At 35.6% G+C, this 26,250-nt stretch overlaps 1 pseudogene; it reads right to left on the reverse strand.

The window, feature by feature from the left end:
• Positions 1 to 3,310: 3,310 nt before the first annotated feature.
• The window catches only part of LOC137220610 (protein lin-28 homolog A pseudogene), a 33,612-nt pseudogene continuing 10,672 nt past the window's right edge, over positions 3,311 to 26,250 (reverse strand).

Consider the following 26,250-nt stretch of genomic DNA (forward strand, 5'->3'; position numbering starts at 1 on the left):
GCAATCAGAATCAAGACAGGTGAAATAAGAGTGAGCTCTTGTGTTTGTTTAATAGTTTCTTGGGAGACATGATTAAGAAAAGCTGTGATGATGCTTAATAGTAAGAGAATTGGTAAGAAAGTAGGCATAAAAAAATACTACCTTATTCTAGTTATCTTCAGCTGTATCTGTGGTAGTCAAATACCCTATGTAGTCTTTACTTTAGGATAGATTCAGTGTAGCATATATGAATCTTTGCAAAAAAGTAGAAATTTCTTTAGGAGAACTAAAATTAAAAGTCTATTCCTAGGAACTTAGAAGTATAGCTTTTATTAAAATTCCACACTTTCTTTCCTCATCTTGGTTGCTTCTGAGATATGTACAAAGTATCTGAGGAGAAGTGGTAGTGAGAACTGAACAGGTAATGTTGCTATAACAGTTATAAACAGTAAAGGAGCTAATATATTCATTAGTGCTTTTGTTTCCAATCATATCAAAAGATTTATGCCCTTTAAGCTTTGAAGGTAAGCTAAGCTTTTCACCTGAGAGTAAAAAGAATAAAATGTTTTTTATTCTATAATTTTACATCAATCAAGCCATGATGAACATCATTCCTCTGGTGACTTGCATATTCATATAATGTCATGTAATTGCTTTTTTTTTTTTCAGTACCAGTAAGTCTTTATTCATTGTATTTTCCCAAGGAAAAGAAGGAGAAGGGAAAAGGGTCAGCATGTGTGTTATAAAATGATAGCAAATGGGAAGGGAAGTACCTGGCACAGCAAAATTTACCGTCAAATAAACACTGCCTAGATGGGGTCGCCAAAGCCCAAAGAGGCTCATTCACCTGCAGTTCAGGAATGAGGGGAAGCGATGAGGGAAAGAGCAGACAGGTACATGTTTTTCTACTCTCCCTTCCTCCATGTAAATTCAAGATTTCACAGAAAGCTTTGGTTTCTAGCAGTAAACATGGAGTTACATTCATCCATCTCCTATTAAACAATCTCATGGCCACTTTGACATTTCTTGCACCTTCATAGAAGTTCCTGAGTGACTTGGATATACATTCATCTTTCCTTTTGTGGTCTCCCAACCCCACTGTCTACATGGAAGGCCCCCTCATTGCTTCTCTCCAACCTAGGATTAGAGATTAAACTAGGTTTTAATTCATCCAAAGGCAGCAGTCTGTTTGACATGAATCACATCAAGGAACGGTCATGACTCAGGAGACTGGGAACAAGGGATGGAGAGTTCTTAACTTCTTCAGGATTTTTGCACAAATCATTTAATCACAGACACCCCACAAATTAAACAGAGGTGTATGGACTATTTTGGGGGAGCATGAAGGGGGAAAGACAAAGGGGTAGGAATCTAGTTTTTAGGACATAAGATCTTGTTTGAAATAGGAAATAGGGGAAGGGAAACACAAAAGTGTGGTTTAAGACCCCTCACTTCAAGGTGAGGGGTCCCCGAGCCTATATTTCAGATCTTTTTGCCTGGTACAGAACCTTTAGTCAAAGATACTTTGGCTATTTTTCTCAATATAAAAAGTTTGTAAACAATAAAACCCCAAAAGAACATGGAGAAGACCAACACATTATATTTACACAAACTAAGCCACCTAGCAATCACCAAATCAGCTACTTGTGAAGTCCTACAAAGCCCAGACAAATATAATAACTAGAGGGGGGCAGCAATTGGGGGAGGCAAGAACCCAGGATCAGACACACATCACCCAATGCGTTCTACCGCATTTGCCCCGTTACAACAAAGTGAGGTAGTTTTGCAGTGAGCTCACAGCATGTAAACGAAACCCCCTTTTCTCCTTTAGCTAATCCATGACACTAATCACTGCTGCAGCAGGGCAGGACACTGGCTCTGGGAACCACAGAGAAGCCATGGCTGATGGTCTCTCTGCAAACCAAGGAGGAAAAGCCCAGAATTGTTAAAAGTTAAGGATCTTGTCCTTGCTTCATATACACATCCCTGGGCAGCTCAAGATGGGTACAGAGGCATCGTTCTTAAAACCTATCCTTACCAAGTCACATTCTTTACAAAAACACACACATACACCCTGTTGTGCATGGTAGGCCTAGCCCAATCCAGTGACGGATGCATCTGGCATGTAAAGCAAGTCCTGTGCCCTGGGATTAGAGGTCTGGAAAAGGAATCCTTTATCACATGTACAGATGACCTTTGCCTAATTTAGCCGCCCCTTTCTGCACCTTTTACCTGGCCCAGCCTCTCCTAACCTCTCTGCACCACCTTTTCCTGATCAGACCAATTTCCAATCTTTCAGTACAAGGAGACCAAGTCATGGGGCAACCCAGCTAAATCTAGTCTCCCATGAAACACTGAAGATGGTAGAGTTTCAAGAGAACACTATGGCAGAAAAGCCAGCTCTAATTGGCAAAAATGAGGTAGCTCAATTAGGCTCTATGCTCCAAATAGTCGTTCTCTCCGGTGACATAGAAACAAAAGGTATTCCTGCTGTGCAGACCCCGAGCTGCTGCCGACTTATCCCTGAGATTGCTCACGTACCTGAGAACACAGAGCAGGAATGAGGACCTTAGATTAAAATACACAAAAATACAAAGCCAGAATACTTATATTACGGAAAAAAAGTTAAAGTGCACAAGATATGTCATTCGCACACAGCTAGTGCAGTTGGCATCCTAGAGAAAGTGGAACCCAAGGTATAGTCATCCAAGGAAGCAAATAGATAAAATTGTATTGGCCCAGAATGGGGTGGGAATGAGCCTAGAAGCAGCAGGTCTACAGTTGTTCCCATAACCACCCCTTTTGCCTATCATTACAACCCACTGCTTGGGACAGTTCTCAGCACTTTATCCCAAGAGGGGGTTATGAGGAGACAACAGGTGGAAAACCCTGCCTTACGCCTGAGATATTCCCTCCCACAGAATGTAATGGCTTGTGGGTTGGGCCCATCAATCTGGTCTCATGCTTAATCTTTTCACTCTGGCTGGGAAATATTCTTCCAAATCCTTCTTTAAGAGTAAAACAACTTCCCTATCCAGGCCACTTTCAAAAGCTGAAGATTCTGCGGGTGGAGACTCAGATAAAGCATGTAGGTAGGGTTACCCACCCAGAGCCCTCATGTGCATTTGGATAGAGCATGATTGGAGTTCCTTTGCCTCCCCCCTCCCCCCACCAGGAGGGAAGAGGAGGATGTTTTGGCCCCCGGCCTGAGATATATGGCGGTGCCAGCTGCCCCCTACCCACGCTGTCCCCATGTCTCCACTCTGCTTATTGATGCCTGCTCGTCAAAACTTCCTGATCACAAAAGGATAGCCCCCCCACCCACTGTGGCTCAACTCTGGGCCTCTGGGAGCATGGCAGGGCTATGGATCTCTTCTTCCTCCTCCCGAAGGTAGGCTGGCTTTCCCTGTGAGCTGGGAGCCAGCTGGACCTTCAGTGGCCACGAGGCCACCATATGGTTGATGCTCTAGCAGAACTGGCACTTCTTGGGATGGGGTGGCTGTCTGCATCCCTTGGCATGATGGTCTAGACCTCCACAGTTGTAGCACCTGTCTCCCTTTGATCTCCTTTTCTGTATGCTCTTCTCTTTGGGCTGCCTCTCGCTCCCAATACAGAATACTCGACCAGGGCCAGTGATTCGGAGAGATTCCAGGCCCTTGTCACACCTCTTAAAGGTGAATTCCATGGCCTCACCCTCCTTTAGGCTCCGGAAGCCCTCCATGTGCAGCTTACTCTGGTGCACAAAGTCATCCACGGGCCAGGAGGCGGGGTGTTGAGCACGACCCCAGCACGGGAGGTCATGGACAGGAAGCCGAACCCCATGCACACAGTGAACCACTTAGAGGTGTGGGCACCGTGCAGCAGCTGCGGCTCCTCCGGCGCCTCCTCAGGTGCGTTGGCGCAGCAAACCCCCAAACTGCTGGCTTGACACAGAGCCCGTGGTCTTTGGCTGAGCCCGCGGCTCTGGGGCCCCTGGTCGGGCGACCGAGAGCCCCAGAGAAGTTGGGAGGTAAGCGGGTGGCTTGGAGAAGAGGCTGCTACATCTTCCCCAGCACAACAGAGGTGGGAGAGCTCACCCATGTAATTACTTCTGATATAGACAATTGATTCATTTTTCCAGTCTTTCAAATCTGTGAATAAAGTATCTTTGGAGAATGTTGCTGCTTGCTAATTACTTTGTACTATATATTCTGAGTTACTACAGTGTTCTTCTGCATATATAGCTTTATTATAGGTTTCCTATCCTCCCTCTGCCCCATTCCTACTAGATCATTTCTCCTTAGCTTGTTATAGATATTCTGTGCATGTAGGTCTTGTGTGTGTGCATCGCATAACTCTGTCTTTTTATGTATACAGCAGGGGGAGTTGGTGATGGTAGTAGAGAGTTTCATGATGGAAAAAATAATCCTGCAGTCTTTGCGTTCAGTTCTTACTGTAGTTTATTTTACTGGTAATGAGGGATCAGAATTTCAAAGAGTCAGGGAAAGTAGAGCACGTTAATGGTCAGCACAATACAGGTATTCTACAATACAAAGAACATAGCAAAAGTCGCAGAAGTTGTATAGCACAAAAACAAGAAATGAATTAGGGAATGATGGGCTGAAGTTGAGGAAGATAACTCTGCTTCGGGAGGCAGAGCTGTCGCATGGTCTGGGGATCTGAGGCAGAGATGTGGCAGAAGCAGGACAAAGCCAACTGTGTCACAGAACCCCGGGCCAAAGCTTCAGTATGCAAATGAGCCACAGACCCTTTACAAAAGGAGCTCTCCTTTCAGGAAACCGGACAATTCTAGGATGGGCCTCACAGAGTTCAGAAGTCATAAAATTACATTCAACCTAGAAAAAATGGGGATGTCCATCAGCCAATCATGTATTCATTCATCCATTTGTAACTGGACTGTATCCTGAAATGTTCAGGGCAAAATTTGACTAAATTACAGTGAATGGATGACTATACAGCCGTACATAATAATTTGTTCCACATATGTTAGGATATATGGAGAATTATGCAGCCATAAATAGCAGTTTTTATCCGTATCTGTGGACACAAATAAATGTCTAAGATATTTTTTCCCAGTGGGACAAAGAAACAAGTTGGAAGGGTAATACTTTATACATATAATTATATATTTGTAAAAAATATATATATATGTCTGTGAAGAGTGAAGGAGAGAGAAAAAGAGAGAGAGGAGGAAGGAAAATAAATCTCAGGCCCTGAAAGTAGATTTTCTTGGTGAGAAAGTAAGAGGAAGCTGGCAAATTATCATATTTGAAGTGTATGGAGACTGTTATTCAATTCCAAATTCATATTTACTTTTTTATAATTTAATAAAGATTATGTGAAAATATAAACAATCAAGTATCTTCCTGATTTTATTATTTGCTTTTAGCTTTATGCATGGTCTTTGTGACATAGAACCTTTCAATTTCTCTGCAGTAAATCTGTCAAGCTTCATTCTTTCCTAGGATTTTATGTTTTAATATGTCTTCAGATTTTTTCAATATTAGTGTTTTAAAACTGAGTTTGTTTTGGCATAAATTGAGGGACATGCCTCAATGTTTGATGCTTTAATATTTGACTCTAAGCAATTGTATCAAAACTGTATACTCTGCATTCAAGTGGCATTATAACAAATATCTTTTCATAATAATCAAACTCATTCAAACTTAAACCATACATTTCTCACTGATCATATTTTTCAAATATATGCTATTTTAGTCCATTCATGTTTCTATAATAAACCACCATAGACTGTGTGACTTAAAGAACATTTATTTCATATAGTTCTGGAGGTTGAGAAGGGCAAGAATAAGGCACCTGCTGACTTGATGTCTGGTGAGGGCCCCCTTCCTGGTTCGTAGACAACTGTTTTCTTGCTGTGTCCTCATATGGCAGAAAGGACATAAAGTCATTAATCCCATTCATGAGGATTCTACCCTCAAGACAATCATTTCCCAAAGGCTCCACCTCCTAACATCATCACATTAGAGATTAGAATTTCAACAGAAAATTTTTGAGGGGATACAACATTCAGTCCATAACACGTCATAGATTTAAAAGTTCTAAAAATTATTTAAATAACCATTGAATTAAAAAATGCATACTGATTCTAGTAAGAGTATCAGAAATAATTTTATATTTAATTTATATATTCTTTTAAAACATTATTCATGTTAAGTAAATTATATGGGGTGTTTGTGTATGTATGGTGTGCATGTGCATAGGATGTGTACGTGTGTGTGTTTGTATGTACTTACATTAAAGAAAGTTAAGAACTAAGGTAGAAAATTTAACTGATTTTCTGGCTAAGGGTACATTCCCAGTGCTGATGATTTCTCACTTGGGGGATTATTAATGAATATGAAAGAGTTACCAAATTGAATCTATAATGATCTTTTATAATCTTCCATTTTAATTCTCTTCATGGAGTTGTAATTTATATTTTATTATGCATTAAAATTAATAATAGTACATTTTAGACATTTGTTACACTTGGGTTAATATAATTATGTGCTCTCCCTAACAAATGCTACCCACCACATTTCTTCAACTACCATCACCCTATGAAAAATTAACTAGTGTTTTGAAAAAATAAATATGTATCTTTTTACATAGACTAAAGTTTAATTTTAAGTTACAAAACTATGCATAGTGTTCTTTCCTTGTGTTGAAAATATAATCAATATTGTTAGTTCTTATTCAGATGAATTAGTTCTTCATAAGCTTTGATGGGTATATCACTTAGTAGATTAATGTAACTTCAGCCCATTACACATAATGGTGGTCAAATTAATTCACTAAAACTCTGACCACATTCTGGATAGTAAACCAAGGAAAGATTAATCAGCTTAGTACTGTGCATCACACTACACTTAGAAGTGAATCATATGAGTGTAAATTATGCAAATTATTCCTATGTCTTTTCAAAATAGTAGCAAGTATATTGTGCAGTTTAACCATTGTAAATTCTATAATTATTAAAGTGTTTCATTACTCACCAATTCTGTTATAAAAATATCAAATGGTTACAATAAATTGTGAAATCATGTACTTTATAACTAAAGAAAGTATACTTTCATGCATTCATAAATGAAAGCTGTTTAATTGTAACTGTAATAAATAAAGGTATTGCAAATCTGTTTGGTCACATAATCCAGTAAAATAGGTTAGGAATATAATTATTTTGATAAAATTTAGGTTATTCAAAATATCATTAGGGAAGATATTATGAAATGAATCAAAAAATAAAACCATAAAACATTTTAAATTGTGTCAGACCATATCTCTATTTATGCCTTTGATTCAAAACCAAAGTACTGACAGTTTCCACTACTTCTGATTAGTTAATTTTACTTCAGAAATATATAAATGTGACAGCCTGGAACAATGGAAAGAAAAGAACAGAGTCAAGGCCCTGTGCCCCCAGACCAAATTTGTCTCCTATTTTTTGTAAAACATTGAGCAAGCTATTTAATCAAGTGAAATATTCTTAGAGTGTAAACAGAAATAGATGGATAAACTTCAAAATCTGAATAAATCGCAGAACAGTAGAGAAATGGATGAAAAACATGATTTCCCTAAAACTCTCAACAAATATCCATCAGAGAGTTAAAATGTTTTAATACTATCAACATAAGAAAAACAAACTTTGATTTCCATATTGCCTATTGATTATTCAGTATCAAATTGTATTTTGAACATATGCTGTGTTTGTGTGACACTTGTGTTTCACTATCATCTTCTCAGTCATCCCACCCACTCAGCCAATCATGTATTCATTCATCCATTTGTAACTGGACTGTATCCTGAAATGTTCATGTTTATGTTACTCTTTTTGAACATTCATATAAATACCGTTCTACCCACATTGTCTCTAGGTGTATTATGGTTGACTTACTGAGAACGCAGAGGTAAAAGCCTTAAATACTAATAACTTGATTATCGAAAAATAGACTCTTGAAAATCAAAAATAAAATGTCATGTGATTAAAAAAATGACACATATTCTTTCTGAAAGAAAATAATGTCATCAGCTAATCCTTCAGCCCCATTGGAGATAAGATGATGAATTTGTGGACTGGGAGTTGTGAAGAGAAAGACATGAATCATGACATTAGTTTGGGCCAAGGAGCTGCAAGCAATAGGGTTTCACATGGTGATAAGGAATGAAGATTAGAGACAAAGATAGGATGCTGATCAAGATCCAACCAGCCTCAGAGAGCCCAATGGAGTTACAGTCACATATGCATACCACTAACTAACACTGGGTAAACACCTCCTGTTTCCCTTGCTGATATTTTTGAGCTATTCTTCTCTTTGGTGTGCGGAAGACCTTCTCCCAAGAGCTGGTGTCATGTTAATTAAGGATCATGCAAACAAACTACACCTGCTGCTGAGACTTGGCTAAGGCAAGCAAAACAAAACCACTTTTTTTTTTTTTAATACATTTGCCTTTTCCTACATCTTTTCAATCACCCAGGAAATGTAACATTTCAGTACAGCAGTGTTTTTAATCAATGAAGATTCTACTGAAGGGGAAAGGAAAATTCACAACATTTCTCTATCAATGAAACACATTCTTGTTGCTCTTTCAGTAAAAATACTTTCATCAACTTAATGTCCAAACCCTACAGGAACAGGGCACACAGTTATAAAAAAAAAAAAGAATCTTTAGCTCATGGATATTATTGCCTGGTTAGTGGAGTAAAATATTAAACTTTAAAAATATGCAATTACTCACAATTACAAATTCTGGGAAATGTTATGAAGGATGCATATAGGGTGATATCAAATAAATATGGGATAGATCAAAAGAAACTGGCTTGGGGGCAGTACTAGAATATTCTGATTTGAGGAATGATCAGAGAGTTGGGAAGTTTTGACTTTAGGATTCTCCCATGGATTCTAGCCCAAAGGTGGGGCTATGAAATCTAGGTTTTCTAAAAAGCACCAAATTACAGTGGGGTGGCAATCCGTATTAGCAAGTGAAAATAAATAATTATAAAGATGGAGTGGGACCTCAAACAAGAAGTAGTAATAAAAACTAAAAGTCAGTGGAGATAAAAAAGGTCTGGAGTTTTTTTGGAAAAAATGAGTAGTTGGTTTAGAATTGATGCCAGTATTAAGCAGGGTGCTCCAGAGAACTAATATGATATATCTATATATGTATCTATATCTATATCTGTCAATCTATGTCTAGATCTATGCACACATATATACACATATATGTATTTATATGTGCATGTATGAAGAGGTTTTTTTTTTTTCTTTTTTTAAGGATTGGCTCATGTGATTGTTAGGGCTGGTAAGTACAAAATTCATAAATCAGGCCAGCAATCTCAAAACTCAGGCAGGGATTGATGTTGGAGTCCTGAGTCTAAAATTAGGTAGCTTGGCAGGCTGGAAACTTGGCAGGAGCTGACATTATAGTCATGAGTAAGAATGTCTTGGGGAAAACTCAGTTTTTGCTCTTAAGGCTTTCATGTGGTTGGGTGAGGTTCACTCACATTATCAAAGGTAATCTACTTTGCTTAAAGTCAACTTGTAGATGTAGATGTTAATCCCATCTGCAAAATGCCTTCACAGCAACACTTAGTGTTTAATTAAATCACTGGGTGCTATAGCTTAGTCAAGCTGGCACATAAAATTAACCATCATATAGCATAAACGGTAAGAAGAGGAAGGTGTGGTAAGTGGTGCTTATCAAATTCAAAACAAATAGATTTTTTATTTTTCACATTTTTCCATCTCAAGTATCTAGTTCTAGTTCTGTAATGTATGTTTATATTCCCTTCAGTTATTTCCGGAAAATGCCTTTACTGCAGTCATAATGTTTTATTTTCTTTAGTCTTAGAGAACTTTCTAATTCTGTCTTATTATTTCTTAATATCTGACTGACTTTATTTCTCCTTTTCACCATAAAATTATCAAATTTTTCACAATACTTAGAAATTCTATGTACTGTATTTTTCAATATTATAGTTAAATGTTTCAGTCATCTAATTTGAATCACTCTAAATATTGATTTAATATATTAGAGGCACATTTTCCAGAACATTATTAGTTATATAAAGTAATGTAAAAATAAAACATATGGTTCTATTTTATTCAAATTAAAAGTCATAAGAAAGCATAAACACATTAAATAAACTTAGAAACAGCTTGTATCAAGAGTAATAAATAAAAACTGGATCTTTAATACACACAAGTTATATAATATTAATTACAGGTCTTCAGACCAGATATTTTTATTTACCAAATGAGTTTAGATTAAAGGTATTTTCTTCAAAGGAACAAGAAAAGAGCCTAATTAGTTATTTCACTTAGAACTAGTACAAATGTAAAAATGTGGATTTCCTAAATATCATTTTATTGTATTATCTATTAATAAATTTGCATACTGTATTATAAAGCTTACTTATTCAGTATCACATTAACATTGGTTTTATATATATACGTATACATATATATATATATATATATATATATATATATATATATATATATATATATAAAAACAAAGCACAGGCTGTGATCTTATCTGCATGCTTCTAGGTATGTTTCCAGAGTCACTATTCCTAACAATTGCTGCTTCCAAATTCACTTTCATATATGATTTCATAATATTATGGCCAAAACAGAGTTAAATGCCAAAAGAGTAATGTAAAAATAGTAATAAACATTTTTTGCATATTTGCTTTGTTTTGAAAATAAAGCTAAGACAGCTTCATGGTATGCTATGAAGCAGGCATCATTGTTAGCACTATTTTTCAGCCAAAGAAACAGACATTTAGAATTAGTAAATAATTTTTTATGGTTAAAAGAGGTCATGTTTCAAAGCTGAAATTGAAATCAGGTAAGCATTAACCAAAACTTTAATCATAATCGAAGTTTCCATGGTACTATAATCAAACAAACAAACAAAAAATAAAATAAATAATTCTAGCCATTACATAATTTGAAAAAACTATTATCTAATCAAGTTTCAATAATTCCCTTTGTGCTAGAAATAATATATTAGCTTAAGTGAACAAATGGATTTGCAGAAAATTTGTCCTTTTGCAACCAGACTCTCAGGATGACCCTCATGATCCCTATTTTCTGATATTCATGCCTTTATGTGATCTCTTTCGAATGTCGGCAGAACACGTGACTTGCTTCTAATCAACAGAAAATGAGAATCATGTCAGGATAGATATGATTATGTTTTTGCTACTAAATGATTGCATTTCATAAAATTGGAGAACCCATCTTGATGGAGTTTCTTTCTCTCTTCCTTGCTGAGTTTGAACAAGCAAGCAGCCATTTTTGGAAACCCTCTTGGCAAGTAACTGTGAGAGGCCTCTAGTCACTGAGGGAAGTCACTGCCTGACAGAAAGAAAGATGATTGAGTCCTCAATTCTAAAGATGCAAAGAACTGAATTCTGCTAAAAATTTGAGTGAGTTTGAAAGTGGATTCATCCCTAGTCAGAATTCAAATGAGACTTCAACCTTATCCTACATGTTTATTGAAGTCTTGTGAGGTCCTAAGCAAAAGACCCAGATAAACCAATGCCTGACTTCTGATTCATAGAAAATTGTGAAGTAATAAATATCTATTGTAACAAGAGATAAATAATAGAGCTCCTTAGTTTTTCATTTTAGATTTCTCACTAAAAGTGACATTGGGTTGTCATTCATGAAGTGTCCCTCATTGTTATATTAAAATGCTTATAAGACACTCTTAAAGATAATCCATGCTCATGTACAGAAATATACCACAACTCTGAAAACAAAACCAAAAATATGCTATATGGTTCTAAATATAATCTTTCTTGAATATAAATCATAATGACACCTGTAAACTTCAATGGCTTAAAACAATACTAATTATATGACTCATAAGTCTATGGCTGTTTTAGACATTCTCCAGAAACAGGATATGCCAGCTCCTCCCACCCCCAAATGTCAAGACAGATGATTGCACACACAGAAAAAGAGGACATAAAAAAGTTTATTACTTATATAATGAGATATTTTGGTAAGAGCAGGGCAGGAAAGGTTTCCAAGCTGGCTTAAAAATGGCTGGAGAGTGCATGGAAAGGAGACTGGCTTGGGTTTTCACAGTGGTTAGGGAGTGGCACCAGGGTGTGTTTCTTGTGTGCAGCAAAGGGCTTATATGGTTTTAAATTCTGTGAGCACCACAAGAGGGAGTACACAGATATTCTTATCAGCTTTCTGAGATTTGAGACAGAAGGGAAAGAGGAAGAGATAAGGCCCAAAAGTTGTCAGCAGCCAAATATCAAACAGAGTCAGACTCATTATTACAATGATAGATTGAGTAGATTTTTCTGATTTCAGCTCTGATCCCTCATGTGTCTGTGGCTAACTGTAGGCAGCTCTGTTGACTGCTGATCTAGAATGGATGTCTGGAAATCTGAGCTCTCCTCCAGCATTTGTTCCACAGTAGAGGAAGAGACCCAAAAGGGAGGCTTGAAGCACTCAGATATTGAAGGCTACGGCTTAGAACTAGAAACCTGAAACTTTGTAATATACTAACTAAAATAAATCATAAGGTCAACTTAGATTCAAAAAGTGGAGGAGACTCCTTTTCTCGATGAAAAGCATTGCAAAATCAATTTGCAAGGACATGATTACAGAGAGTAGGATAATTAAAGTCATTTTTGTAAACAATCTACTATAGAGATGACTAGAGGAAAACATTAAACTATCCATATTTTATTTCATGGCACGCAAATTTGAACACATTGAATTTAACTGAAACAAGGGAAAGAGTCATGATTTACACCTCACCATTCAGTCTTCTAACCAAAAAGAATAAAATTATACTAACCAGACATTTAAGTGGCCATCTTTTTGCAATGTAAGTTGATTTTCAATCACTCAGATGCTATTTCTCCCCTGAAAGTTATTGAATAATAGTAAACAATGAATAGTGACTGAAATCATTTTAAATTAACCTATTCAGAAATGGCAATTTCCAAGGAAAATAATGCAAAGCAGAGGTAGGGGATGGTGAGATTTATAGAAATATTAATTAAATTAAGAGGTAGCAGCACAAAGAGGAGGATTCCTAGGAGCAGGGTATCAAAGGATTGCATTTTCTCATGTATTTTATCAACTCAGAGAATTAGAAAATGAAGCAGTAGTATAGTGATTTTAGTAGTATCTTAATAGTGCATGTCTGGACAATGCTAAAAAGTACAAACTTAATTGGCTGCATCTAAACCTGTCCAACAATTATAGTTTAATAAAGGATCCCACTGTAATACTAGAAGTTAAATCTAAGCCAAGTTCAGGCTTCACACGGTGTCCTTTGGGAAATACAACACTATGGCTAATCTCACTCTATCTGAAAATTAATTGTATGATACATATCACCAGGGAACTTCTGAAAAGATATTCAAACATAAAGGAATGGGTTATTTTAGAAAAGAAAATACCATCATTTGAGATAAAAGAGAATCTTGAACATGATGATTAAATCAACCTATTAAGCAGTAACATACTTAATGGTAAATCACTAGCAGCAGTTTACTAAAAAATTGAAAATAAGAAGGGAATGCCCACCACAGTTATTTAATGATGTCCTGCAAGAAGAGGAAGAACAATGGAAAAGACTGATAGATTTTGGCTAGTTGCTCTAATTAAGAGAGGATGTGACTTTCTACTTGGAAAGATTATAGGAAGCTAACGTATCATTAGAACATATACAATAAGAGTTGGACACACTACTCTGCTACAACATAAAATTATAGAAGTCAGTAACTCTCATATATATCAACGATAATAGGATAGAAATTATATGTGTTTAGAACAAGATAGAAACTAAAATAGAATGAATATTCCATTTCACCAAATAACCCAAATGACACGTTATTTCCTAAAAGTTTCCTAGAAGTTCATTCCATTATAAATATTCAATACTGATCAAAATATAATACACAATATGATTGAATACTTGTCTAAATTAATACTATAAATGATTCTGAGTAAGATTTCTATTTAAATGTACTCTATCACCATAAGCCTGTTTTTCAATTACATAAAGTTATTCCAAAATTTCAATACAAATCCAAAAGAAATAGTAGATGTCAAACATATTTGAAAAAATGCAGGCTAGTTTTACTATCTTATGTTTAAATACGTTATTTCTTTATAAAAGGTAAAGCAATGATGTACTAGAACAAAAAAATAAACCTATTAGATCAATGAAAATAATAGAAAACCTAGTTGTAGAGCATTTTGTTGAATACAAATGTAAGAGAATATCCACATACTCAGACATTCATACACACACAAACCTACACAAACACAAACACACACACACACCCCTAGAGTATAACAGTACTTTAAAATGGAGGTTATTCTTGTATGTTCTATAAATAATAAATAATATTATTGTAAAGGTAAGGGAATTCATAAAACTGTGTGATTCATTGAGTATACCAAGTCTTCAGATAATTTTAATATTCTTTACACTCTATTTTTCAATTTTTCTACAATGAATGGAACACACAATTTATACTCTAATTTCAGAAAAGAAACAATAAATACTTAAAAGTAGTTTGAAAAGTGAATTGAAAACTTAGAAGAAAATAATCATATTTGAAATACTCAAAGTGCAATTTTATTATCAGTAAAAATATAAAACCAGAGTCTCGGTGATTTTGTGCCTGAGTTAGAAAATATGTTATGCTTGCATACTTCCTTGGTATGAAAGAGTTCAACATGTTTATCTTTTTCTTTACTTATATTCAATTCACACATATACATATCAGAGAAGGGAAAAGGAAGCTGGCAAAGTGAACCATTTCCTAGAAATTAAAATAAATATAAACGTTCTGGGAATGGAAATCTTTCCATAAATTAGTGGTTCACAAGTCTGATGCAGAATTCTTTCAGAGAGACCTGAGGTCAAATGTATTTCTAAAATAACACTAAAACATTATTTTTTGTTTTCACCAATATTCTCTCATAATTGTAGAGTGGAGCTATCTAAATGCTACATGACTTTGATGGGGTAATTGCTCTCATGACTAATGGATGTGAATGGAATTGTGTACAGTATATTCTTATGTTTCCTAGAATATTCTGAAATAGTGCATAGATAGATGATACGTAGGTAGAAATATATATATATATATATTTTTTCAGAGATTAATTCAATTTTTTTTCAGAGTTCATACCATACTCTTACTAGCTATGTGCAATTATAATTAGCATGATCTCTGTAATATTATTTTCCAATAATTCATCATTATTTGGAAACCCCCAATTTTTCTGCATTTATGTGGAAATACAAACAATACATAGTTTTCTTGCCTTGCAATATTTTTTTAAAATTGAGGAAACTTATTTTTTAGAATTTTAGTTAGGATATATATTTTCTTGCAGTTAAGAATAGATGTTTGGCTTAGAAAGGGAGATTAGACGACTTGGTTTCTCAACTCACATTTGTAGCATCTATGTATAAAGTTGCTGAAGAAAGATAAAATCAGAGTCCTCTCTATTAAACATAGACATGATTTGTGCTTTAAAAGTCAAATATTGTTATACCTTTACAAAAGATACATGGAAATGTCCCTGAAGCATCTTACAATTTTTAACTTATATCTTGACCCTGAGGACACATCTTTCCAAATTGCTTTCTAATATAGCTATATTGAGGTATAAATGATGTACAAAAACCAGCACAAATTTAATGTCTACAATTTGATGAATTTGATTACATTCATGCACCGTGTACGTGTGTATCACAAAGATTAAGGAAATAAACATGTACATCACCTCCAAAAGTTTCCTCATGTTCCGTGTGTATGTTAAGAATACTTAACATGAAATCTACCCTCTTAACAAACTTTTAAGTGTTTGATCAAGCTACTCCACCATTTGTTAATTGCAGGCACTATGTTGTAGCCCAGATGTCTAGAACTTATCCATCTTGTATAACTGTAACTTTATACCCACTGGACAGTAACTCTTATTTTCCCTTCTCCATACCTTGGCAACCATCATTTATTTTCTGCTTCTACAAGTTTAACTATTTTAGATAACTCATGTAAGTGGAATAACGCAGTATTTGTCCTTCTGTGACTGACTTAATTCATTTAGCATAATGCTTTACAGGTAGAGCCAGGATTTTTTTTCGTTTTTAAGGCAGAATGATATTCTTTTGTATGTGCATACCACATTTTCTTTATCCATTTGTCTATTGATGAATATCTGGCTTTTCATATCTTGTCTATCATGAATAATGCTACAATGAATGAAAGTCCTCTTTTTTTTAACGTCTTTATTGGAGTATAATTGCTTTACAATGGTGTGTTACTTTCTGCTGTATAACAAAATGAATCAGCTATATGTATACATATATCCCTATATCTCCTCCATCTTGTGTCTCCCTCCCACAATCCTACCCCACCCCTGTAGGTGGACAAAAAGCACCCAGAACTTATCTTCCTGTGCTATGTCGCTGCTTCCCACTAGCTAGCTATTTTACATTTGGTAGTGGATATATGTCCATGCCACTCTCTCAGTTCGTCCCAGCTTACACTTCCCCCTCCCCGTGTCCTCAAGTCCATTCTCTACATCTGCACCTTTATTCCTATCCTGCTCCTAGGTTCTTCAGAACTTTTCTTTTTTCTTGAGATTCCATATATACATGTTAGCATACAGTATTTGTTTTTCTCTTTCTGACTTACTTCACTCTGTATGACAGTCTCTAGGTCCATCCACCTCACTACAAATAACTCAATTTTGTTTCTTTTTATGGCTAGGTAATATTCCATTGTGTATATGTGTCACATCTTCTTTATCCATTCATCTGTCGATGGACACTTAGGTTGCTTCCATGTCCTGGCTATTGTAAATAGAGCTGCAATGAACAATGTGGTATATGACTGTTTTCGAATTATGGTTTTCTCAGGGTATATGCCCAGTAGTGGGATTGCTGGGTCTTATGGTAGTTCTATTTTTAGTTTATTGAGGAACCTCCATACTACTCTCCATAGCGGCTGTATCAATTTACATTCCCATCAACAGTGCAAGAGGGTTCCCTTTTCTCCACACACTCGCCAGCATTTATTGTTTGTAGATTTTTTGATGATGGCCATCCTGACTGGTGTGTGGTGATACCTCATTGTAGATTTGTGTGTGTGTGTGTGTGTCTGTGGTACGTGGGCCACTCACTGTTGTGGCCTCTCCCATTGTGGAGCACAGGCTCCAGACACGCAGGCTCAGCGGCCATGGCTCATGGGCCCAGCTGCTCTGCGGCATGTGGGATCCTCCTGGAGTGGGGCACGAACCCGTGTTCCCTGCATCAGCAGGCAGACTCTCTACCACTGTGCCACCAGGGAAGTCCCCTCATTGTAGTTTTGATTTACATTTCTCTAATGATTAGTGATGTTGAGCATCCTTTCATGTGTTTGTTGGCAATCTGTATAACTTCTTTGGAGATATGTCTATTTAGGTCTTCTGTCCATTTTTGGATTGGGTTGTTTGTTTTTATGATATAGAGCTGCATGACCTGCTTGTATATTTTGGAGATTAATCCTTTGTCAGTTGCTTCATTTGTAAATATTTTCTCCCATTCTGAGGGTTGTCTTTTTGCCTTGTTTATGGTTTCCTTTGTTGTGCAAAAGCTTTTAAGTTTCATTAGGTCCCATTTGTTTATTTTTGTTTTTATTTCCATTTCTCTAGGAGGTGGGTCAAAAAGCATCTTGCTGTGATTTATGTCTATGCCTATGTTTTCCTCTAAGAGTTTTATAGTGTCTGGACTTACATTTAAGTTTTTAATCTATTTTGAGTTTATTTTTCTGTATGGTGCTAGGGAGTGTTCTAATTTCATTCTTTTACATGTAGCTGTCCAGTTTTCCTAGCACCACTTATTGAAGAGGCTGCCTTTTTTCCATTATATGTTCTTGCCTCCTTTATCAAAGATAAGGTGATCATATGTGCATGGGTTTATCTTTGGGCTTTCTAATCTGTTCATTGATCTATTTTTCAGTTTTTGTGCCAGTACCATGCTGTCTTGATTACTGTAGCTTTGTAGTATAGTCTGAAATCAGGGAGACTGATTCCTCCAGCTCTATTTTTCTTTCTCAAGATTGCATTGGCTAGTCAGGGTCTTTTGTGTTTCCATACAAATTGTGAAATTTTTTGTTCTAGTTCTGTGAAAAATGCCATTGGTAGTTTGATAGAGATTGGACTGAATCTGTAGATTGCCTTGGGTAGTATATTCATTTTCACAATATTGATTCTTCCAATCCAAGAACATGGTATATCTCTCGATCTGTTTGTATCATCTTTAATTTCTTTCATCAGTGTCTTATAGTTTTATGCATACAGGTCTTTGTCTCCCTTGGTAGCTTTATTCCTAGGTATTTTATTCTTTTTGTTGCAGTGGTAAATGGGAGTGTTTCCTTAATTTCTCTTTCAGATCTTTCATCATTAGTGTATAGGAATGCAGGAGATTTCTGTGCATTAATTTTGTATCCTGCTACTTTACCAAATTCATTGATTAGCGCTAGTAGTATTCTGGTAGCATCTTTAGGATTCTCTATGTATAGTATCATGTCATCTGCAAACAGTGACAGTTTTACTTCTTCTGATTTGTATTCCTTTTATTTATTTTTCTTCTCTGATTGCTGTGGCTACAACTTCCAAAAGTACTTTGTATAATAGTGGTGAGAGTGGGCAAGCTTGTCTTGTTCCTGATCTTAGTGGAAATTGTTTCACATCTTCACCATTGAGAACAATGCTGGCTGTGGATTTGTCATATACGACCTTTGTTATGTTGAGATAAGTTCCCTCTATGCCTACTTTCTGCAGGGTTTTTATCATAAATGGGTGTTGACTTTTGTCAAAAGCTTTCTCTGCATCTATTGAGATGATCATATGGTTTTTCTCCTTCACTTTGTTAATAAGGTGTATCATGTTGATTGATTTGTGTATATTGAAGAATCCTTGCATTCCTGGAATAAACCCCATTTGATCATGGTGTACGATCCTTTTAAAGTGCTGTTGGATTCTGTTTGCAAGTATTTTGTTGAGGATTTATGAATCTATGTTCATCAGTGATATTGGCCTGTAGTTTTCTTTTTTTTGACGTCTTTGGCTGGTTTTGTTATCAGAGTGATGTTGGCCATGTAGAATGTGTTTGGAAGTGTTCTTCCCTCTGTTATATTTTGGAAGAGTTTGAGAAGGATAGGCGTTAGCTCTTCTCTAAATGTTTAATAGTACTCGGCTCTGAAGCCTTCCGGTCCTCGGCTTTTGTAACAAATAAGGAAGATTTTTAATCACAGTTTCCGTTTCAGTGCTTGTAATTGGTCTGTTTTTAGTTTTGATTTCTTCCTGGTTCAGTCTTGCAAGGTTGTGCTTCTCTAAGAATTTGTCCATTTCTTTCAGGTTGTCCATTTTATTGGCATATAGTTGCTTGTAGTAATCTCTCATGATCCTTTGTATTTCTGCAGTGTCACTCTTTACTTCTCCTTTTTCATTATAATTTCCATTTATTTGAGTCTTCTCCCTTTTTTTCTTGATGAGTCTGGCTAACGGTTTATGCATTTTGTTTATCTTCTCAAAAACTAGCTTTTAGTTTTATTGATCTTTGCTATCATTTCCTTAATTTCTTCATTTATTTCTGATCTGATATTTATGATTTCTTTCCTTCTGCTAACTTTGGGTTTTTTGTTTTTCTTTCTCTAATTGCTTTAGGTGTAAGGCTAGGTTGTTTATTTGAGCTGTTTCTTATTTCTTGAGGTAGGATTGCATTGTTATAAACTTCCTTCTGGAACTGCTTTCACTGCATCCTACAGGTTTTGGGTCATTGTGTTTTCATTGTCATTTGTTTCTAGGTATTTTTTTAATTTCATCTTTGATCTCTTCAGTGATTTCTTTGTTATTTAGTAGGATATTGTTCAGCCCCCATGTGTTTGTATTTTTTACAGATTTTTTCCTGTAGTTGATACCTAGTCTCATAGCGTTGTAGTTGGAAATGATACGTGATATGATTTCAATTTTCTTAAATTTCCCGAGGTTTGATTTGTGACCCAAGGTATGATCCATCATGGAGAATGTTCCATGAGCCCTTGAGAAGAAAGTGCATTCTGTTGATTTTGGATGGCATGTCCTATAAATATCAATTAAGTCCACCATTTTAATGTGTCATTTAAAGTTTTTGTTTCCTTAATTATTTTCATTTTGGATGATCTGTCCATTGGTGAAAGTGGGGTGTTCAAGTTCCCTACTATTATTGTGTTACTGTCGATTTCCCCTTTTATGGCTGTTAGCATTTGCCTTATGTATTGAGGTGCTCCTATGTTGGGCACATAAACATTTACAATTGATATATCTTCTTCTTGGATTGATCCCTTGATCATTATGTAGTGTCCTTCTTTGTCTCTTGTAATAGTTTTTATTTTAAAGTCTATTTTGTATGACATGAGAATCACTACTCCAGCTTTCTTTGATTTCTATTTCCATGGAATATCTTTTTCTATCAGTCTGTAGGTGTCCCTAGGTCTGAGGTGGGTCTCTTGTAGACAGCATATATACAGGTCTTGTTTTTGTATCCATTCAGCCAGTCTATGTCTTTTGGTTGGAGCATTTAATCCATTTACATTTAAGGTAATTATCGATATGTATATTCTTATTACGATTTTCTTAATTGTTTTTGGTTTGTTTTTGTAGGTCTTTTCCTTCTTTTGTGCCTCCTGCCTACAGAAGTTCCTTTAGCATTTGTTGTAAAGCTGGTTTGGTGGTACTGAATTCTCTTAACTTTTGCTTGTCTGTTAAGGTTTTTATTTCTTTGTCAAATCTGAATGAGATCCTTGTTAGGTAGAGTAATCTTTGTTGTAGTTTTTTCCCTTTCATCATTTTAAATATGTCCTGCCACACCCTTCTGGCTTGCAGAGTTTCTCCTGAAAGATCAGCTCTTAACCTTATGGGGAGTCCCTTGTAGTTTATTTGCTGCTTTTCCCTTGCTGCTTTCAATATTTTTTCTTTGTATTTAATTTTTGATAGTTTGGTCAATAGGTGTTGGTGTGTTTCTCCTTGGGTTTTTCCTGTATGGGACTCTGTGTGCTTCCTGGACTTGATTGACTATTTCCTTTTTCATATTAGGGAAGTTTTCAACTCTAATCTCTTCAAATATTTTCTCAGACCCTTTCTTTTTCCCTTCTTCTTCTGGGACCCCTATAATTTGAATGTTGGTGCATTTAATGTTGTCCCAGAGGACTCTGAGACTGTCCTCTGTTCTTTTCATTCTTTTTTCTTTATTCTGCTCTGGGGTAGTTATTTCCAATATTTTATCTTCCAGGTCACTTATCTGTTCTTCTGCCTCAGTTATTCTGCTATTGATTCCTTCTAGAGAATTTTTAATTTCATTTATTGTGTTGTTCATTATTGTTTTTTTGCTCTTTAGTTCTTCTAGGTCCTTGTTAAGTGTTTCTTGTATTTTCTCCATTCTATTTCCAATATTTTGGATCATCTTTACTATCATTACTGTGAATTCTTTTTTAGGTAGACTTCTTGTTTTCTCTTCGTTTGGTCTGATGGATTTTCTCTTGCTCCTTCATCTGCTGTGTATTTCTTTGTCTTCTCATTTTGCTTAATTTACTGCATTCTTTTTTCCTCAGTCTGCAGGTTTGTATTTCCTGTTGTTTTTGGTGTATGTTCCCAGTGGGTAAGGCTGGTTCAGTGGCTTGTGTAAGCTTCCTGGTGGAGGGGACTGGTGTCTGTGTTCTTGTGGATGAGGCTGCATCTTGTCTTTCTGGTGGGCAGGACCATGTCTGGTGGTGTGTTTCACAGTGTCTGTGAACTTATTATGCTTCTAGGCAGCCTCTCTGCTAATGACTGGGGTTGTGTTCCTCTCTTGCTAGTTGTAGCTTGCTGGTCTTTGAGTGGAGCTGAGTCCTAGCAGTGAGATGGAGATGTCTAGGAGAGCTTTCACCATTTGATATTACGTGGGGCCGGGAGGTCTCTGGTGGACCAATGTCATGAATTCAGCTCTCCCACCTAAGAGGCCGAGGCCTGACCCCGGCTGGAGCACCAAGACCCTGTCAACCACATGGGTACTAGTGTTGGAGGGTCTCCTGCAGAGGCAAGGAGTGGCTGTGGCTCACTGCAGGCACAAGGACACTGGCAGCAGATGTCTGGGAAGTACTCCTTGGTGTGAGCTCTCCTGGAGTCTGCCATTATCCTCACCAAAGAAACTCTGAAAGTCCTCTTTAAGGGCATCTGCTTCTTGTCTCTAGCAAAAACTACATGTGTGATTATTTGAGCTGTGAGTTAAACTAAATACTCTTTTTCCTCAAGGGAAACCATTTTTACTGAAAAAAAAATCTTGAACAGAAATCATGGTAATTCAGACCTGGGTGTTTTGCAAACACTTTACAGAGAAGACAAAGTGAGCCACTCACTTTAACGAAAACAACTTTTTCTGATCATTGCTATCAGCAAAATGAATGCTCTGGGGCAAAAATTAGAATTTTAGAAATTGTCAGCTATGGCTCCTCAACTCTGAAAGAATTTTCCATGATATAAATGGTAATATTAAGTAAATGTACATCAACTTTCAGAAGACTTGTATAACTATTGAAGCAATATTTTCCAAAGTAACAAGGGACAAAATTATACTTGTGTATTAGGTCCACTTACAGTGCAACATAGACATTGATTTCAGTAGAGTATGACAAGTTCATTGGTATGGTTTCATATTTCACTTATACTGTTTTAGCTTGGATCAGGATGAATATGCACAATGATCTCAGAAGCTAATTAATTGCTAATCCTTTCCTGGATTTCATCCTTTTTTGGATTTCCTTTATATCCTTTGACTAAAACATTTTGTAACAAATTGAATGCTGAAACAGATACAGGAGTCAAGTTATCTTCTATTAAAGCAGACTTAAAGATAGGTGCAAAAACATAAAACAATATCATTCCTCTGAGTAATTTACTGTTGTTTTAGAGAACATCATTTTTTTAATGTGTTGATTGTGTTAGGGATAGAGTAGGATAAATTAAATAGTCAGTTTACAAATCCCACTAGGGGATTAAGGACAGAAGGGAATTTTAAGAGAGTTTGGGAGACTGTTGTAAGCTAATGCCCACTTGAGAAAAGAATCTAGTAATGTAACAACAATCCACACTACCTTGAAGAAGACAAGGTGCATCCAAGCTCCATATACACTTCAAGTCACAAGTCCTGATAATTAAAACACAAGACAATACATATGGGGTCTGAATCTTGTTACTTGAATTCAAAGAGTTAATAGTCCTGGAAAAGTAGCACTTCTGATGTAGACAAGATAAAAATATAGGTGAAAGGGGAAAGAAACTAGGTGAAAGGGGAAATTATACCAAAATCTGAGATAAATTACATTTTGGTATATGTTACCACCCTTTTGCTAATATACGTATGATTTAAATAGCACCATGACAGTCCCCAATATACCATATAGAGCCAAAGGAGAGACTAATGATGTAAGCCTTGACGTCTGCCCAAGAATGAGGAAGAAGGTGGTCTTCTCCTCTCCCCGCTTTTTCTTTGATTATAAAAATGTAGCCCTCTTTGTTCTCCAGGCTGCTGCACTCCCTTGCCAGCCCGCTTGTATCTCTCACAAGCATCCTATGCTAATAAATTCGCCCTTTGCCTGCTGCTTTCCCTCCCACTGAGTTCTTTCAGTAACCAGACAAAAGAACCTGAGCTTCAGTAAATCCTGACATGAGGTGAGCGGTTTTAATCAAAAGACAGTGGGTTTAAGTCCCCTTCTAGTCAGGGATCATGGGTTCAAGTCCAAATCTGAGGTGCGGATGGGTTAAGTTCCAGCCTGTGGGTCCGAGTCACAATCTGAGTTTTGGCTGGGTTTGAGTCCCACACGAGAAGGAGTGCAGTTTCATTAGTATGTAATGGGTTTATTTTTGGTATTCTAAAACTGATTCATAGATCAGTTTTTAAATCATAAATTTAAAAAGTTTCTCACGTTTATTTACTAATACAATACAAATCATATATATATATACATATATATATCTCACATTAAAAATCATATCTTTGGGATCATTTTTTTCTCTTTAAGAATATAAAAAGGTTCTGAGATAAAAAAACTTTCAAAACTCTAATTTAAAGGAATATTAACTGAGAGAATTTTATACATAAAAGATTAAAACAACAATAAAAATGACATAAGCCAAGTATGCATAGACATTTTTCCATATCTCTATTAATTATATATATAATGTCTTGGTCAAAAAGCTGTTATATCATTACTAAATGATTCATAATAAATATAGAATAATTATAAAATGAAGCTATAAGAGTAAACACATACACACCTGAAATGCTCTTGCAAATGATATAATTTGTGAAAGTACTATTCAGTTATACCTCATATACATATATACTCTAAAATTCATAAACTACAAAATTACTTTAAGATCACTTTTATTTGACATTTGACTGGCATAGCCTTTTTTTAAAAAAAAAAAGAATAAAGGTAAAAATGTAAAGTCAAAAGTAATTTTCTTGTAATTTCCATTATAGATGGCTAAAATATACCTATAGTATAATAATATGTGTATAAAAATATTATGCATTTAGATTATTTTGAATGTAGAAATAGTTAGCTTTTACCAAACACTGAGTAGCTATTAGAGCCACAAACAAGGTATCAAGTTTGAAGAAAGATCAATCACCATTTGGGTATGGTTTGACCTTCAATATATTGCTCCCTTTCAGACTCGTCACACTACCCACTGCTGCTCTCAGTGCAATAGTGTGTGTAAGTCATGTTTGCTATAGAATGGCACCATTCCTCTATATTCCCTCCAAAATTCCAGCGCATTGTAGAGGATCCAGTTTTCAGACACTGCTGCAGCTTTGGCTGATAATACAGATATTTTTTATCTTCGATAGCACTGCCCCCAAAATATTTTATTCAAAGAGCTAAATTTACCTTTTGTTCACTTTTTATCGTAGATCTTTCTACCAGCAAGAGACACAGGCATAGGTCTGATAATGACTGTGTACTAAGGGAAAAGACAATCTGAATACTAAGTTCTGAGCATCTTAGAATCATTCCTTTGACACCTGCCCCTTTGACACTCTTCCTTGAAAGAAGCTTGTGCTTTGTTTGGGCGTTTTTCATATAATGAGTCATTGCTGGGTGGGTCTTTCAGTTATTCATGTCTAAACAGTGACCCTAGTGAACTAGTGGATATTAAATTTCTCCAAAATTCTTGTATATACCTAAATTCTTGGTAAGCACAGTTTACACTTAATATTTAAAAGAAATAGAACCCAATTACCTCCAGCCACTAGGAATAAGTGATTTTGGAACTTGTGTTTTAGTGAATACATAAGTGCATTAGGTATTTGTTTTATTAATTTTTTATGTGTGAAAAATAGCTCTCCAAAGCAGGTATGATTGCCCTTGATAAAACATATTTGTTGTATTTTCTTCACTTTGTTGTTGTTTATGGCTGTTATTTGAATTTTTTTTTATGTTTTGATTTGATGATATCATATAAGATTTTTAGATTGTCTAATAGTTTAGAAGACACACTGATCTCTTGGATCATCTTTTTGAACGTTATTTTACTAAAATATGGGTACATATCAAGCACCATAAATGATAGCTACTCACAGCAGGATGTTCAAATTTTTTCTTTATTAACTTATCAAATATAAATTTGAAACATAAAATAATGTATGTATCGTTAATATAGGTTATGAAGGAAATAATACAATAACTTCTCTGAGTTCATCATGAGAATTAGGAAATCACTAGTACCATGGAGGTTATTACTTCATAAATTATATTAATGCTAGATTTGCTTTGCCAATATTCTGGTTAGTGCTTTTGAATTCATCTTCATAAGTTAGATGGTTCTATATAATTTATTTTCATTGTACTATTTTTTTCAAGTAACAATGATAACGTCTTTTAAAAGGATGATTTATGTGAAAGATAAGATGATATAAAATGGGCATCATTTTTCCTTAAGAGTTTGATGAAATCTGGGAAGATATTCACCTTGTCCTAGCTTTTTTCTTTGTGGAAATCTTCCTAAGTACTTCTTCAGTTTTTTTTATAATTGTTCTGTAGCACTTTACTTATTCCTAAATTAGTTTTGTTAAATTCTTTGGGTACTGTTAATCCCTCTACTATGCAAGAGATGGAAGAAAGGCCCATAAGTGATAACTAGAATAAAAACAATTTTTTAACCACTTTATTGAGATATGATTAATTACAAAAAGTTGTACATT

The sequence above is a fragment of the Pseudorca crassidens genome, chromosome 3 (genome assembly GCF_039906515.1).
Source record: "Pseudorca crassidens isolate mPseCra1 chromosome 3, mPseCra1.hap1, whole genome shotgun sequence".
NCBI classification, from domain to species: Eukaryota; Metazoa; Chordata; class Mammalia; order Artiodactyla; family Delphinidae; genus Pseudorca; species Pseudorca crassidens.